Genomic DNA, 18,286 nt, shown 5'->3' with positions numbered 1-18,286 from the left:
ATACGTCCATTTAGGCTGTGAGCAACTGCCTTTCACAAATTTGAGCACTTCTTTCTGGGGCTGAAACTGTGAAACCAAGGAACAGTCTTCTCCTTCGCTTCTGCTCAGTCACGGGAGCTGCTCTGCTGGAGTTTTAATGATCTGCCTGCTGCCTTCAATTGGCCAGTCAAGATATTTCATAAAAAACACCTAATTGGCATTTCTCTCTATTTTGAATGGGTTCTGCTTATTTCCAAACATTGGAAAATAATTTGATGGTAAAGAAGGAGCACTACTTACCCTTTGTTACTGGGACAGAGTATATTTATCCCTAATTCTTGTTTGTTGGAAGGTTAAGGGTTCTTTTCCTCTCCTTTTTGCTGCCTAAAGGGCTAATGTTTTTCCCTAAGGTGATCAAATACTTTATGGGAAGTTTAGTAATTGTCTGTAGTAGTCTAGAGAGGATTCTATTTACTTGATCAGCTTAATTCCAGTGATGCTACGTGCAAGCATCTTTCCACCTCAGGTAAATGTTTTCCATTTTACAACTTCACCTTTGGGGTACTTCCTAAGTGACAGCACTTTTGTTGTTCCCTTAGTCTAAGAAATGTGATTGATAATGGGACTACTTGCTTTTGCCCTTTCATTTCAGTTTCTGCATTGAGACTCTTTCTTGCTATATATTTTATGTCTATATATACTGTGTATAATAGTGCTAAATAGCTTTGCTTCATCTGGCAAAGTGTCAATGCCTAAAAGGGAAAGAAAGCTGTCAGTTACATTTTTATATTATATTTACAGTTGTGAAAAAGAATTTTTTAAATTAAAAAAAAAGCTGACATTCAGAAATTCATATTGTGCAAATCATTGCCAATATCGTGAGTCACAGGCCTACTTCTTTTTCTTTGATTATGTTTGCAGGAATAAAACATCGGTTTATCTTGCTTGAGTCCTGGGTTTTTATGAAGCATTTAATGAATGGTTCCTCAAATTATATTACTTAGCATGAATTTAAACAAATAATGAATGTATGCTAAATAATAGCTGTCAATTTTTAAAACTACATTTCTGTAATCTTTTGAACTGGGACGACCTCTAAGTAAATTCTGTTTTAAGATGCAATCTGTATAAAATAAATACATTATCTTCAGTAATTTGAGATGAACATTTACTGAGATACTAAGTTAAACCTAGGGATGCATTTTGATTTAAGTGATGCTTATAAAGTTATTTGTGAGTCAGCATTTGATCCCACAGCTTGTCCGGGATTCAAATTCCTTTTAATCTGAAATTGATCAGTGAATAAATGTTTTTGTTATTCTAGAGTCGAGTCTTATCTCCTGTACCTAGGCATCTTGACATGTGTTCTAGCCTTCAGTGCAGCCAGGGCCAGTCTGGCTTGCAAGGGATGGATTCTCTGTTTAAATAAATAACAACCACTTAGAAAGCAAGTCTCAAGCTCAGGCCTTCTTATGTTAGCTAATCAGCAGCTGTCTTCTCTGGCATCCACAGATAAAACCCAATAGAAAATGAAACACTGGTTGAACAGGCTGTTGAAGTAACAATCATACTGTGAATCTTCCATAAGGTAGCAGAAGGGTCAGCAATCCACAACAGATTTTGGAAAGCTTGTGGCAGCTGAAAGACTTCTCTGGTAGTCCTGATGAGGTGGTGTCCTACTGCTGCATTAGAGCAGTTGCCAAAACTGCTTGCAGCAGCAACTGCAAGGAAAGTAGTGCTTCCCTGCAGGTTGTGACAAGCCAACCACAGAAGAAATTTTTCAGAAACATAGTTATCAAAACAATAAACAATCCGTGTACATAAAACAGTTACCTGAGGGGCTTATTACTTTCAGGCCATCTATACAAGCAACATAGGGTTCTGCTACCCTCTAAAACAACCCTTGAAGCTTTTAACTGGTAAGTTACTCATCTTATGAGTGGAATAACAATTTTTGTTTAGTTGCCTTCCAAGTCAGAGGCTCTTGTGCTTGAAATCTGCTGGAACAGCTGGCCCTAAAGCAGATATCCAGCATATATCAGTTCAACTCAAATTGTTAAGTTTTGACAAACATACAGCAAGTACGAACACCTCAGAAGTGGAGTGGGGTGTGTAGTAAGTTGATTCATTTGTCTTCTGAACAGATGACACATTCAGTTTTAGTGCATTCTCAGCCTGTGCTGCTTTATTGCTAAAAAAATTTGTATACAGGTGCAGAGTTTCCAAGTTCATTTTTAAACAGTTCCTCTTTACAGTGTCAAAAGAATAAATTCTTATCTTGAAATCCTCAAAGATGCATAGATATAAAAGCAAGCTGCCTTTTGGAAAAACATCAGAATTTGCAGGGAGACATTCTTTCACTGTTACCATGTAAAACGTGCAATGGGAGTACACAGTTCCTAGTTACACCAATAATTTCCTCCACTAATCCATGTAAGAATGCCATCAGAAGTTCAGTCTAAGTATTTTCTGGCTTGTTTTAAGTATTAAGGTAATTTTAAATGAATTTATATTCAATACTTCTCCTTTGCTGTTATGCTTTCCAAAAGGAGGATAACTTCACTGACATCCTAAAGTAGCTTATTCCCCAGGTTACACTGAAGGGAAATACAAAGGATACAATGGCTTACTCATCACAAAAAAAATTGACAGTATTTAAAACCATGCATAGTGTTCTAAAGACTTAAGAATGACCATGGTTAACCACTGGGCTAAATTTGTCTTACAAATTTACTTGTTGCTTGAGAAGTTGGCTCAAAGGATTTCATTTAGTCTAACTTCTGATACCGTAAAATAGTTATCTTCTCTTATAATAGTCCTATCTTCGTTTGGCAATTCTTATACATCTAAAAAGACTATTCATGAGAAAAATGCAACCCCTGTTTTAAACCCAAATCACGGTGCTTCATGACTGGTTGGCTATGAAGTATGAATAGGAGTTAACTTGACACACAATATCTTCCGCCAAGACACTTCTTTCTATTTAAGAAAGAAGACCGAGCCTCTGTACATGGAGAAGTGTTCTGCACAAGTTAAGCCCACTTACAAAATTAAGCTAAGCTAGAAGTATGGAATTCTGCAATAACAAGCTAGTATTCTACATGTTTCACTACAAGTTTAAACTTGGAAAAGTATTAGTGATGTAGGTTATGCCACCCATTCTCTTATTTTCAAACTGCCAGTAGAACTGACTGCATTATCCACTAAGATTTGTGAAATATTACAGAGAACACACTAAGAGTTTACAGAAAGATGGCACCCAAATTCCCTTTTATTTAATAAGAGAAATAAAGAAAAAAGACAATTGCAACCTGTGTTGCAGAAGATAAAGACCTTCAGTGATTAAACCTCATTTTCTGTTTTTAAAAAGCTCTTTAAAGAACTTAAAAAATATACAAGATTACCAGTATTTTCAGGTTCATTCCTGCAGGTGCCATTATTGCTGGCTGGTACCAGTATGCTTCAGTACAGCTGCCTATGTGGCTAGAGTTACCTGAAAATACTATTAAAAAGCTATTCAACACCTGAAAAATATGTACTGTGCTTATTAATTTCAGTCTTCTCCAAATAATTTCACCACACCCAAGCTTATTACCTACTGTCTGGCAAATACTACACTCAGTTTGAGTCTGTGGTTTCCATTGCTTGTTTATTGGTTTGGAGGTTTGTTGGAGTTTTTTTTTTTGGTGGGTTTTTCTGTGTTGTTTTGTGGCTTTGTTTTTTTCTTTCCCACCAGTTGCTCCTCCCTGCACCTTGTAAGAAACTCTGCACCCTCTTCCTTGCTACAGCTGCAGCAGGTGAGAAACCTCATCTCGCCCCTAAACATGCTTAGTTCATGCCCTGCTTTTTACATGCTCAGGACACTAATATGAACCAGACAAGAGGTTATAAAGGCGAGTTCTGCTGATCCCAGTTCCTGATTTACAGTTTTGGTGCCATGCTTCTGTCCCTATCTATACATTCTGCCCCTTTCTCTACAGAGGCAGCACATTCTCTAAAAAAACCCAAAATTTGAGAATCAAAGCAGGAAGTTCAAGCTATTGGTATATTAATTCCTATTGCTTCATTATGTATAAATGCATATCTCAATTTACTGGTAATAACTACGTTACACTAGACATTTTGATTCATGCATAATTAGAATACTAGCTCTAAGGTTTGGTTTGTGGGCCTGTGCCGCTTTCCTTCACTTTCTCCATGCAGTTCTTCATGCCTAAGGCGTTACAAACTAACCTCCTTATATTTGACCTGCAAACACACTCATTTGGAGGGGAAATGGAGAGAAACAGACAGGATTTACATAGGACACACTGAACAGTAAGTTACCTTTAACTTTAGATAGTGTAAAGTCTTGGCAATCTGTCTATATTATAACCTGGTACATAGGCTCAGAGACAGAAACATGCTCTGCTGACATCGTGAACACTGACACCTTCTCTAAATCTCAGGAGAAAGTGCAGAGCAGACTGAAAGGGAACAGAAATCAGAATCCATGGTTAGTGTTCTGCACTGTTAAATTAGACACCCTGGTTCAACTGTTGGCTTTTGTGTGCCAGTCAAAGTACTGCAGGGGCAAAATGCTGGATCATTCTGTAAAAGAAATCCAGTGGAATCTAACTTGGACTGCCATTATGCAGCTTTGTACCTGAACAACAAGCAGGATTGTTAGTTTTGGAGGAAGACCAGACAGTTTCCTAAAGATGCAGGAAGCAGTAATTTCTAAGATTGGTTATCCGTCAAAAACTGTTCTTATCTTCAATATTTTTCCCTTTTCTGCCCAAAAAAGCAGGCTGCCAACTCTTGATAATGTAACCCAAGTGTCAGTGACCTCAAGATCAGTACAATTTCTTCTCACTATCAAGAAGTCTTTGCAAGATTTTCTTTTTGTCCTAAATTTGACAGCTACCCTCAGTTGCAAAAGATGCAATCCTTGAAGGTGCAGTTCCCTGCACACATACTGGCTGGACCTTCTTCAGCAGGACTACTGGATATGCAAACAGCATATACTTGTGTCATCTGGGTTTAGTACTGCTAAAGGAGGCGTGTCCATACCAGTCACTACACCTTTGATATCCCACACCAAAGTGTAGTAGCATCTAACACTTCCACTCAGGTTTAGAAGCCGTTAAATCAAGGAGGTTGAAGGAAAAGTCATGCCATTGTACAAGAGCTGAAAGGCAACGGGATTCCTTTCCTTGCTGTGAATAGTAATTTCTAGTCTAGTAGCCCATAGAATACAGATCATTATAAAAAGTCTGAACTGGGAAGAATATGAAGATAGCTTGCCTGGCTACCTCAGTCTTGACTTCCTCCCCCCTTCTCTGAACAGATATACCCTTAAAGAATTCCGTTCCACCAAAAAGTTCATAATTCTGAAGCACCAAAGTGACTGTGTTTTCATTATTTCACTTTATGTAAATGTACTTGCTGACCACAGAGCAGAATAAATTTATAATTTCTCTAATGTAATCAGATAACAGCCAAATTAAAGTCCCCTATGGCCAGCTTCCAATTTTATCAATAATTCAATAGCTGGAATTTATACTGATTACAGCCTTCCAGATCAATTAGCTTTTCATATGCATATTACATAGTAGCCCACACTTAATTTAGACATTCTCATGCTTGTTACTTTATAGACTAAAAATGCTCACAGTTGTCACAGTTCCATTATCAATTTCTGAAGAGCCAAACTGCTTCACCTCCATGCTTTCAAAACCACAAGCTTCCATTCAGCTCCAAGTCACAGCCTGAATTACTTAAGCTTTCCAGAAGAAATCCAGACAGATAGATCTAAACCTCTGATGAAATGATTGTGTTCAGAATACATTATTATCTGCTGGGCCATACTGTCTCTATAGACTGAAAACTAGGAACACTTTAGAACTCCTGTAGCTCTTTTATGTAACCCTTTGACAGCAAATACTTTGCTGGGTGCACAGGCTACAGCTGTAGGTCAATAACCCTTTGTGCTACCAGAGGCTTGCCTCTGTTACAGTACTTGCCCCTGCGAAACTTCAGGCATCGACAGAAATCAACTATGGTCTGAAACAGTGTTTAGCAAGGTTAAAATTATTTCTTGCTGTAAAGTAACATTTTTAGAATTCTACAGCTGTGCCTGGGATGTACAAACATTATGAGTGTCAAGTGCTCTCTAATTTTTTTTTGTTTTTTTATTTATTTAAAGAGTGGTCTTTTTAAACAAGAAAAAAACCCAACAGAATGAACTTCCCAAAATAAAAGCTTCTAGAATGAGGTTCTCTTTACAGTCCAGTATCTGGAAAGGTTTAGTTTCTTCTCAGAGAAAAAAAAAAATACAGGGAAACTTCAGCTATCCTTTCAAAAAGAACTGTCTGCCCTTCCCCTACCACTCATTGACAGTGCTTCAGATGTGACAAAGCTAACTTTTCTTTTTTTATATATATATCAAATTCATTAACTTTGTATTCAAGTGCCAAATTCCCTCCAATGAGAGGAACATAAGAAGAATTCACCCTTCTTCTCAGGAAGACTCTTCACACAAGTCCCTGCAGCACAGAGCGCCACAAACTTATTTGGTTATTACCCACTTACTCTACTGTACAGTCTTGCTAATGCAAGTTATTTACTATCACATGCAAAACAGTTATTGCTACTAAAGTCCTATTTTCTTATTAAATCATCTTATGGCTTTGTTTGCATCAGGGATTCTTCCCCCTACATACTGTGCTATTTTGCATTCCAGTTTCAGAGGTATTTTTCAATTGATTCTCCCAAGTACTAAACTAACTACTTTATTCAATGGTACAGCTACTTCCATTTAGAATTGAACCTGACTCTCAGCACAGGTCCCCCAGAGCTCTGCTGTAAATGGCCCATCTGTCCAATTTTCTTGGAAGTGTATTAGATGCAGAGGGTTGTCTGTTTGGTTTTGTTGGGGTTTTTTTCCCTGTTACATACATCAACTCTGTATGGATTACTGCCATTGCACAGAAGTTACATGCTTCTTGATAAATTACTTTAGAGATATCATACCAAAATTACAAAACCAAGTACCCATTCCCTCCCTCCCCCTAATGGCCATTTACAGGCAGGTCTCAGGAAAAAAAGATGCAGTATCCTCTCTAAGTTGAAAGAGAATTTTGTTCTTGTAAAAGAGAGAAAATGGGTGAAAAGCAACACTGGCATCAAACAAAAGACTTATTCCTAGGAAATCAGAGGATGCCATCCACAGAGCATTGCACATCTCAAGAGTAATACCAGTCCCCTATTTGACCAGTCCAAGCTGCCCATTGATTGCTAAGTCATTTTGACTTCCCCAGTCTAAATTTTCCTTCTAAAAAAGCAGAGGGAGAAACAGAAAAGTATTAAAATTGAGCTCAAGAGCTGGAAAGCAAAACTGGAAGTTACCTAAAATACAGGATAGTGAATTCTCAATAATACAGGGGTGGGGAATCTCTGATCCACTGGCTAGAGATAGCCTGCTGCACAGATACAGTCTGCAACATCATTTTTCAACAGCCTTTGACCTTATTATATTCTTTCTTCTTATTAACATTAAGATGTATGTAAATGCAGGATCCACCAAAGTTATTGTAAAATTCAATAGGACTTCAGCCAAAAAAGGTTCCCCATTCCTGCAATAATGGATAAAAGTCTTCTACATATAATTACTACATTGCATTTTGCAACCATTAACTTATCACATAATGAGGATAATGTTTAACTAGCTATAATAATCATATAGTCAGTCTGAAAAAAAATTAATCCACAGACTTTGTAAATGATCTGAAGGTAACAGAGATGTGTACAGAATGCACACAAACTCCTTAGCATATTCATACTTTTCTGTATATATAATGGGATGGCTAATAATAAAATTGAAAATGCTGCACATGGAAGAAAATACCAACAAAGACTAAAAAGAAAAGAATCCCACTGATAGAGATGGACGCTTGTGTACTGTAGCTTACTACTGCAATTGGACAGACAAATAACAAAAAGTCAACTATGATTCTATGAAGCCCATTAAGTTAATGCATTCCGGTTTTAAGGATAGCATTGCCATTGTCAAAGGGAGGATACTGCATGTTTAGACCATGTTTGTGACATTTCTATTGTATCCTTTCTAGTGTTAATTACATTATCATCACTGTTTACTAATAAATTTGTCACTCTGAAATTGTAAAAATACTACTAGGCTCATGCACTGATCCTAACATGGCACTACAGTTTGCTACAAAGCACTAATGCTTATGGAACTATACACATCTCAAAATGGAAGACATTGGTGATTTTGTTGTTTTCAAACAACTTGTAACATCATTTTGTCCACAAGTATTAAAATATATATATGTGTATATATATATATATGATCTATTGCACGTGCCCCTTGTTTTTGTAATCTTTCACATGGGAAGATTTCCAACAAACACAAAAAAAAAGTGGAGCAGGAAAAAGTATGTAGGCTGAAGCAGCATTTCCTAACACAGCAGTTTTATAAAAGTGCTGGCCAGGAAGGTACAGCAATTAGGGTCTTCTGGGCATGCACTACTGGAGTAGTACTTCTGTGAAAGCCACAGAAATACAAATCTTGATGTTCTAAAATGAAACTTTAAAACTAATGCTGCTACACTGTTATCAATAGGACTCAGGAAAAATCAGCAATTCTTTTTTTTTTTTGTTATAACGTCGGTTACAAAATATTGAGGGTTATTCCTAAAGAAAAAGAAACTAAAGAGCTTGAAGTGTCTACTCTGTAGGCAGACAAATTCACAATTTCTGTACATGTCCACAGAAAACAAAAATACCTTCCTGTTCCCCAAGTATTTTGTCATCAAGCTATACAAGAAACAACTGCTAGCTCTAACATCAGAAGGGTAAGTATGGGCAAAAGGAAGAAAATTCCCAGATCTAAAACGAGACATTTCTTATACCACATACTTCCCAACCACTTATAATCCTATGATATTGACAGTATTTTCCATCACTTAAGAGATGGATCCTGCTTCTACAGACATCTACATTAAATCCTATTGGCTTCAACATAAGGATGTCCTAAAAGGAAGTGTGCTTTTCTAGTTTCCTCCAATGCCAGAAAATTCAGACCATATTCAGCAAAGAAATCCTATGCTCTTAAAAGAAGTCAGGCCAAGCTGATTGTTGCCTCATCAAGATCAATGTTAACTCTTATCACAGAGCTCACCACAATGTTACACACAATTTTAGTGCACCTCTCTGCTCATTACAGTTGGCATTATTTTGAGACATAGTGTCTTGCCCCCCACCCTTTGCTAACATGTCTGCTCTTTTCTTCACGGAAACAAAAAATGGGTAAAGCTGTCACTAAATCTTATTGTTACAAAGCAAGTCTAAACACAGACATTACTCTGAAGATTAGGATCAACATCAACACTTGTCCTCACTCTGCTATGGAACTTGGTCCCATAAAATATTACCACATTTTAAATATTAGAATGCTGCCCTTGCAAGCTATTTTTAAGATTTAAGAAGGATTTCAATTGTTTGCTTTTTCAGCCATTTTCAGGCTGTTAGGCTCTCTCCAGCAGTTTTCTAAAAGGCAAAACAAAAAAACAAGAAATCTAAAACATCTCCCCAACCAGTATAGTATCTCCTAAAACATATTAACAGAAGCTATATAACCCCTATTTGATCCAGATTTGAAAACATTATTTTAAGCTAGTAAGTCACATTTTCTAAATCACAAGCTTGGAATAAGGTGCACTAAGAAAAGCTTCAGATTTGAAGTGGAATACAATACACATCCCAGGTCTGGTGGTTTTTTGCCAAGAAATCTTACTTGCCATAAACAATACCATAGCAGGGAGCACATAAACAATATATGCTCCCATCTCAGAATGACAGAAAACATCCTATATAAGCACAAATGATGTAGACAAAGAATCTCGTGTAAACATAAGAACAACAGATTGTGCCTTAGTTTGGGAAGGAACAAGAAGAGCCAGAAAAAGGCCTGTCCTAAGTATTTCTGCTGTACCTCGACTTACCCCTCTTACATGGCTAACATTCCATTCTCTTCAGCCTATTTCTGCCTAGATAATGAAAACATACAGGTCCTCTCAGTTCTCAGTCACGAAAGAATCAGAAAGCTGACTCCATCAGCAGTATGAAAAGCTGAAACTGTGTCAAGGAAGCCAGGTGGATAAACCACAACTTTACACTTATGGTCTCCTTCATCCCACCTGAAGTTAATTTCTATAATAAAGAAACATGTTCTGCCCCATCTCTTCTACTGTAGAATGGTTTTGTTCCTTTTGCTGCTAAGGATTCACAAAAAGCCAGAGGGAGGGAATGATTTAACGTAAAGCTAATCATTATCCTGTTACACTCAAGGCTTTAAAGCTTCATTTTTCTTTGCTAAAAATTAAATGGAGCAGAGTGATTTCTCTTTCTGGTGAAACCTCTTCATATCCAGCACCTACACAGATTTACACATGCAAATATACATTTTGATCACAGACTGGGATAATGCATTTACACACTACAGACAAGGTGATTCTGCATTTGTTCTTGTGCATTAGCTGCTTTATGTGATTTGACATCTATCTACAAAGTCAAGCCTGGGTCCTGGACTAGAAGATACCTGCATGGCATGTCTCCAGTTGTTTGGTAAGTTTCCCCCTCATGTCAGAGCAATTTTTCCTGCGGCAACTTCTCATACATGTCAAGTCAGTCTGACGCAGTAATGCATGCAGACACTTTATCTGCTAGGAAATTCAATATGACACAGCAAAGTACATAACCTTCCTAAAATGAAGAAGGAAATATCAGTGAAGAACACCAGCTTCCACTTGCATCTGATTACAAAGCATTTCTCATTTTAAAACAGAATGCGGAAAGCTGGATGAAGAGCTGGTACAGAAGACATTTCTTCAGGAAACCAAATGCTGATTTCTGTTATTCTGCTTTTGAGTTCTGATAAAACAGTGGGGGTACTTCTGTAGGAGAAGTCACCTGGTGAACCAAATGTTTGGTGAGACGACTGAAACAGGACGTGGAGAGATCTTTGTTCATTCAGCTCCATGGAAGTGAAGGACAGATTTTTGCTTGCTAGAAGAGAAACATCCACATCTTGCTGCCTATGAGCAGGTAACAGGACCATATCCTTGAATGTCAGGATAGGATCTGGAATCCCAAATTAAAAAAGCAGGAAAGGTAGTTTAGGAATCAGAATAAAATATATTCAACATTAAAATGCCCACCAGTTCATTACTTTAAAAGTCTGGCTCTAATGGACAAAATTAGCTGGCTTCACAAACTGCAATAATCCTTTGCTCTCTAAGACTTGATATCTAACTGTAGATGTCCACAAGCTGGCTAAGGAAATACTTCAGAAGTGCTGAACTATATGCTTACTGAGAAGCAATGCATCCAAAAATATATCCCTGTTAATTAGCTGCGGGACTTCTTAATTGTGTCTCCAACATAGAGCATGACAACCTTGAGGAAGCGCCAGAATGCACACTGCAGAGAGAGAGAGTATATTCTGCTCTAGCAGGTCACAGTTGAAAGAGACATCCTGAACTATCACCTAACTAGTTATGAAACTGCCAGTGCTGTAGAGGAAAAAAAACATTTATAACAATTTTAAGATCACATACATTAAGTACTTACTTTTACTCATTTCTCCCCACTTATCCACAGCACAGATAAACTTTAGTAACTTGTCACTGATGTCCTGGTCTTTCATCAGTGACACTCACCTAGTATCCCCTAGTCACAGCAACTCTTAAGACATGATTTTTTTTGCTTTAAGTTGGAAGGTAACATGGGTGCACTCCTGCATAGATAGTGCCAGAAATGTTTATTACCATTCTCCTGTACTGAAAGGAGAGATGTGAAATAGAATTTTTTTCTTTGGTTTCTTTTTCTCACGTACAAGAACATGAGGATAACTAACCTCTTCCTCTTTTTTCCCTGTCTGTACTTATCTTATTCTGGTTACCTTAACCATTTGGCTGATCAAGTTCAGAAAGTCTTCCACTGACAATTTTAAGGTCCTATGTTAGAAGCAGCAAGAAGATCATGAAAATGGAAATACAGTACATGTCACCATCTCTTTCTCTCTGAGGCACTCAAATACTTCTGCTGATCATTTCGTTGACCATCCATGCTCAGACTGTTGGGAAAGTCTTATTCTTGTTATGAAGATGTGGAAAAACAGATCTGGAGAGCTGCAACAAAACACGCCAAAGGTTCATGGCAGAGCTGAGAATACAATATAGCAGTCTGTTACATACTGTAAATACCAGAATATCTTAATTTGATTCACTGGGGGGGGGGGAATCAAAGCTTCAGAGGTTTATTGTCATCCTTCAAAATTTTGAATGTACTTTTTTCTGTTTGATAATTTACACTTGATTATGTTAGCATTCTTCCAGTCCTACTGTTCAACAAATAAAACTTTTAAGATAACTACTCCAAGTTAATAAAATGACACAATTAGTGTTTCTCAGCAAATAACATCAGAGGACAGGAATTTTATAATTCTAAAAGCATTTATTCTTATTAGAATATATAATAGTTAGATCAATGCTTCTTGCACGCAAAGCCCAAGCTGAAAGCTGACACTGTGGCAACATTCCAGTTCTCTGAAAGTATGCTACAAAAAACTAAAATCTCAGTGACATATTTCTTTGGTCAGGGAAAAGGAAACTAAATCAACCAACAGACTTGACAAGTTTAGTACGTTATATTTACTACCTAAATGACCTTACAATTGTACTCACCATTATTTTTAATCAATCCACATTCACTTCTGGGAGCTTAGAGAGAAAGAGATGAATAAATTAAATTAAATTTGCATTTAGGAAGCTATTGAGATCATAGATGATTATCTCCATAAGACACAAAAGATTAGCTGTACCTTCCACAAACCAGTTAACAATTTTAGACTTTCTACATAAAACATGCTGATGTTAATTTTCAAATTACCATATCCAGTCCCCTTTTTTAGTTTAAGTCTAGAGAATTGGGCCCAAGTGTGGAAGACCCAGGACAGGCAAACTTTAACTAAGAACAGACTGGAAAGGAGAAGCTTATATCCAAAACATGTCTGAAAGGGTTTTGTTCAGAAACCATTCTGCTTCCTGGAGTAAAATCATGTGTGCCATTCATTCCACAGAATGTAGTTTTCTCAGCACAGAATTCCCTTTTCCCCTGGAATTTGTTGGTTCCTGCTTTACTGAAAACAGCCTACAGCCCATGCTTGACCAACTACACCCAGAGCATTAAGTATACACCACGACCAGAACAACTTTTTAATTGTGCATATTTTGAAGATGAATCTTGTTATGGTAAGGTATCATCAACAGACACACATTTCAGTTTCAAAGGAACTGAGGTGGACACAATTTAGTCTCCAGTAAGGCAAGAAGCTTTTTCATGTTAATAACAAATCACTGTAGCAAGGAAGCATAATGACTGCTCTCAAGGACACTGAGCTGACAACCTAACTGAAGGACTAACAGATTGCCACAAGCAGAACTATCTCATCACAAAGACATATATTATTAAAAATTCCCAGTATCCTCAGCAAAATATTACTAGCTTTCACACTCCTGCACAGCACAGCATTTCTGCAAGCACTAGGCACCTGCACCTTCAAAAAAACCAGTCATCAGAAAATCCCCCTTTTAGTGTAGTTACTCTATTCTTATGTTGTCAGTGCTGACCCTTCCTAATTAAATCCACCATCAAGCACTGAGTTTGAGAGATTGAGGAACCAACAGTAAATGATTCCCAAAAGAATTAATTTGAAAAGAAACAGTTACCAAGAGCTCTCCTAAATTTCCTTGTCATGATAGAAACCAATGCAATCTTTGAAAAGTTGGATTTTCTTTCACTTATTCTAAAACTATGAAACAACTAAACTAAAGTAAATCTTATTTAAAAAAAAAGCAGCAGGTGACACTTCTCATGCAAAGGAATGGTCCATCCAACACTGAAATTCATTGGCTTCAACCTATTTTTTTAACTTTATTTTTACAAGTTCACTGACTTTGAATGCCCAAGTTTTTACCCACTCGGCTTGCTATACTTTCTAGCTGACTTTCATAGGTTACCACGTGGGAGCTGATTTCACAGTAGTACCAAGAGAACTTGCAGATGGAACTGGATATAAATCAAGGTTACTGACCATTAGCAGGCACTGAAACTGATGGCGACAATATCAAATCTTCAAATAAAAGCTAGTGGACATTACAAATTAAAAAAATACTATTTTTCTTGTTTCATACCTTACTGAACACACAATCAATCGATATGAAACAAGAAATAACAGTAAAAACTCAACATTACCTACAGTAATCCTTTTCTGTTAAAATTTCAGAAAATGTTATTAAGTTTTTACTTATTGCCCGTTCACATTTTTTTGCTCTACCATAACTAAAAGTTAGTCTCCATGAATTTTATATCTCACATTCAGATAGAGAACTTCCTGGATGCAGGCACCTAACTTCAGGAATTTCAAAGCCAAAAAGAGATGAAGAAATATCTCACATATAAATTTACCAGCAAAATTGTAATATTTGTCTTTTAATATACATCAAAATACTCTATTACCAATGCAACAGTGGGGAGAAAAAGTCAGTGTTCTGACACAATCAGCACATTGGAATTGGAAACTATACTAAAATATAGTGTACAGCTATACAACCAACTTTCACTCGACCCCTCACATTCTGTTTTAAGGTACCCTTAGGTTTAATTACATTGTTCAGCAAAAACTCAGATCCATCAGATCTGGCTTTCCAAAATATTACCTTTGTCTCCTACACATACACAAATGCTCCAGGAGATAAGAATTAACAGGGACACAGAAGATGATTTCTCTTCTCTTCCCTACAGCCTGAAAAGTGTGTAAGGAAGAAAAGATCTAGAAACCAGTTTATATAAAGACCAAAACACAAAAACTTGAAAGTTCAGTATGATGGAGACCTATAGAGACACAGAAAGCAAAATCAGCACTACAGATCACAAGTTCACTGAGGTCTTTCCTATGGCTTAAAAATGTCAAATTTAACCTGGAAAGTTGACAATGACAAAAGCTTAAATCGTAAACACAAAATACAATAGTAAACACAAAATACAATCTCAGAGTCCTGCAAAAAAAAATTATATACCTTCATGCTCTTTCTACTTCCTAGGTAACTTTGAAACACCTTCTAAATCCAATCTATGAGGTAAGGGCAACAACTCTGATAGAAAGCCTAAGACTGGTGTGACTGGAGAAAGAATGGGAGTGCCTGAGTGTGGAGGAACCAAAAGGAACACTGAGCAGGGACTGGGCTCTCAAAAGGGGCTTGTGTTAACAGCACCCAGGTCAGCAGGCCATCAAGACCCTAGCACCCCAGCACATCCTGTGGCAATTTCAGAAGACACACAGATTTGGAGACAAAGAAAACTGATAATCCAGAGTCAGAGACCAAAGTCATCTCCAAAAGGGTAAACAAAGGTATATCTGAAGCCTAGAACGGCTGCCAGCCTAGGAAGAGGCCAGAAGACAGTAAGGAGCTGCCAGCTGCTGCCCCTTGTCAACACAGACTGCCAGACTGTTGAACGCACAGCTTACACACCCCTGCTATGGCACTAGGCAGCTATAGAGATGTCTCAGGCACTGCAAACATTCTGCCAGAGATTTGTTTTACTCTGTACTTTTAAATAAAACCACTTTCCTCTTTAACAAGGTTTCCAATAGATATCTGCCACATTGTTGGTACAGCGGTGTAACAGCACTTCTTACCGCAGCAAAGAAGATACCGAAGACTGTTTAAAGATGAGCTTTCAATTCCGTGATACACTATAGGAACGTGCTCCTGGAATACTGCTCAGCCAAAGAAACAACTCTTCCTTCACATTCTATTTTAGAGAAATCCTCTTCCTTCTTTTAATCCTCCAAAGACTGCACAGGCCTTCGCACCTTGCACTCATGTAACCTCCAGCATGTCAGGTCTGGTTTCAAACACTGCTCCCTTTCTAGTTTTTAAGAATGAACGTGGGAGGCGCTCAAAGGATACTCCAGACTCTTCACAGACTCGGGTCAGGTTTTTTTAGCCTTAGCTGGCCCATGATTTTTGACACCCCTGAATGACAAGTGACCATCGTGAGGTGCAGAGCCTGTTTATGCAGATCTTCACACTGCAGACTCTCAGCACTGTGGGTAAGATTGTAAAGCAGTGCATATTGCTGATTTAACATATATCACAGTAAGAGAAAACCTTTTTTTAAAGATACTACTTCTCTTGTGCATCGAAAGCAATTAAAAATAAACATTAATCCAAATCTATTTCTCACTGCTGAAATAGCATACAACTTCACACAAAAGCAAGCTGATTGGTTATTATTATTTTAACGATAATATAAAGCAGAATTATCTTTATATGTAGTATGCCAAAGGCAAATCCCCTGGCATATTTTAATAATTCATACACAGACATGTATAAGTAGGAATATTCATCAGTAACAGCATACTGTGCCTTAATGTTATGTTGCTCCTAAGCTGCTATTACTGTTGCTACATGAGTAATGCAGCACATGAAAATTGGTAAAATGTTCCTTTAGAAATTTTTCTCATAAGCAGCTACCACTTTCAGAACTAATAGTAACAAACATGCTTATACTTCTTTTGAGTTATTTCACCACTTACAAACAACTATTTCATTATTAGGTCATACAAGCTAACACACTATGTCTTCACAAGACCTAAAGCTATTGTTCTCATGCAATCACTTCAATTCTTTACTTCACCTGACATTCACATTGAAAATGCAGTCACAATTCTATGACAAACTTGAGATTTAAAGAACTGCTTTAACTATGAACATAGGAAATCTCATGCTAGTGACACTAATTCTTTTGCTTTCAGTAAGAAGTTTTGTCCTCACCTTTTTTTTTTTTTTTTTTTAATTTAAACAAAGTACATCCTATAGCACAAAATACCACGGACAATTTTGAACAATTCAGGGCACCGCTGACCTGCATGACACTAACCTGGAATGAAGAAATAGTGGCTTTAGTAATAGTTTCACAGGTTTCATCATGTCTTAAGTCTTTTTCACCTTATTAACACATGAATTCATAACGTTAAACAAATTCCACTGTAATCTCTCCACTTTCCATAAAACTTGTGGATTATTTATACATTCTGGTTTTGTCAAAGGACTCGGACACCATTCCCTTTGTGCGCTCCTGTGTCAGTACTAGAGACATCAGAAAAGGATATAACCGTTCAGATCAGCAGAATCCACCCAGCACACAGACCTCACGACTAACAGCGGAGTAGCTCTAATCAGCGCTGTGTTTGTAGCCGGAGATGCAAAGGCTCATTTCGGATAATACATTTCGTTTTCCCTTCCCCGCATTGCTGCCAGCTGCAGCTGTTCCCAACTGGGCTGCGGGGCACGGCTGTGCAGGGCACAGGCTCTCTCGCCCCGCCATCTGCTGCCAGACCTGCAGGACGCCCTCGCCCCCAGCTCCGAAGTTGCCCGGACTTTTCAGGGCGGCGGGCGGGTCGGACTGGCCCGGTTCCGCGTCCGCGCCCACCCGGACACCGTCCCGCTCCTCGCCCGGGGCCGGTGCAGCGAGGGCGGGCAGCCGCTCCCACCGCTCGGCCCGGCCCGCGGAACGAGCCCGGGCCCAGCCCCATCACGGGGCGGGACGGGGAGGCGGGTGTGCGGGCGCCCGGCCCCAGCCCAATCAGGAAGCCGGCGCCAGGGTCCGGGGTGGGCAGGCCGCTGCTCCCGCCGCACTCACCTGAGCGCGGCCGAGGCCGCGGGGCCGCGGGCGGCCCGGCCCCTCCGCCTCCTCCGCCCCTCACTCCGCCATCTTCCCCTCCTTCCCCCGGCCGCCCGGCGGGGGCTCGCGGCGCTCGGGGGCCCACCCCCTCGGCCGCGAACCTATTGCGTGCCGCGCCCATGCATCAGCCGTCCGGCTTTGGCGGTGATTGGTCAGCGGCACCGTCCATCACGGAGACCGGCCTCCCGCCTCCAAAGTTTCCCTCTCTGATTGGCCCCGGGAAGGGCACGGGCCTGGGATTGGCTGGAGCGGCGCGAGCGGGGCTGGCCCGGGGCGAGTCCCGCGGTGACCTCCGCGGGCACTTAAAGCAGCCGCCAGAGGGCGGGGGCGCGGCGGGAACAGCGGGGCCACATCAGCCCTCGGGTCCTGGCCCGGCAGCCCCGCGGCACCCGCCACGCTCACAGAGCGACCGTGACCGCCCCGGAGGGCGGCCTCTGGTCTTTCTACCGGGTTTGTGTCACCTGAAAAAAAAACGCGTATTTTTTTTTAGCAG

The 18,286-nt window shown here is 39.3% G+C and overlaps 1 long non-coding RNA gene across 3 annotated transcripts; it reads right to left on the bottom strand.

Moving 5' to 3' along the window:
* Positions 1-2,136: 2,136 nt before the first annotated feature.
* LOC116788191 lies at positions 2,137-17,854 on the bottom strand. 3 transcript variants are annotated; one of them, XR_004357570.1, is made up of 5 exons: positions 17,752-17,854; positions 14,763-14,848; positions 12,729-12,764; positions 11,945-12,173; positions 2,137-11,124 (listed from the first exon to the last, which is right to left on the bottom strand). It is a non-coding gene; the product is annotated as an uncharacterized LOC116788191 (long non-coding RNA). The 3 variants fall into 3 exon arrangements; XR_004357571.1 differs by lacking the exon at positions 17,752-17,854 and adding an exon at positions 16,990-17,221; XR_004357569.1 differs by lacking the exon at positions 14,763-14,848 and having other exon boundaries at positions 17,752-17,843.
* Positions 17,855-18,286: the final 432 nt, after the last annotated feature.

This window comes from Chiroxiphia lanceolata, chromosome 6 (assembly GCF_009829145.1).
Source record: "Chiroxiphia lanceolata isolate bChiLan1 chromosome 6, bChiLan1.pri, whole genome shotgun sequence".
In the NCBI taxonomy this organism is placed as follows: domain Eukaryota; kingdom Metazoa; phylum Chordata; class Aves; order Passeriformes; family Pipridae; genus Chiroxiphia; species Chiroxiphia lanceolata.
This window is presented reverse-complemented; position numbering and strand designations above follow the sequence as displayed.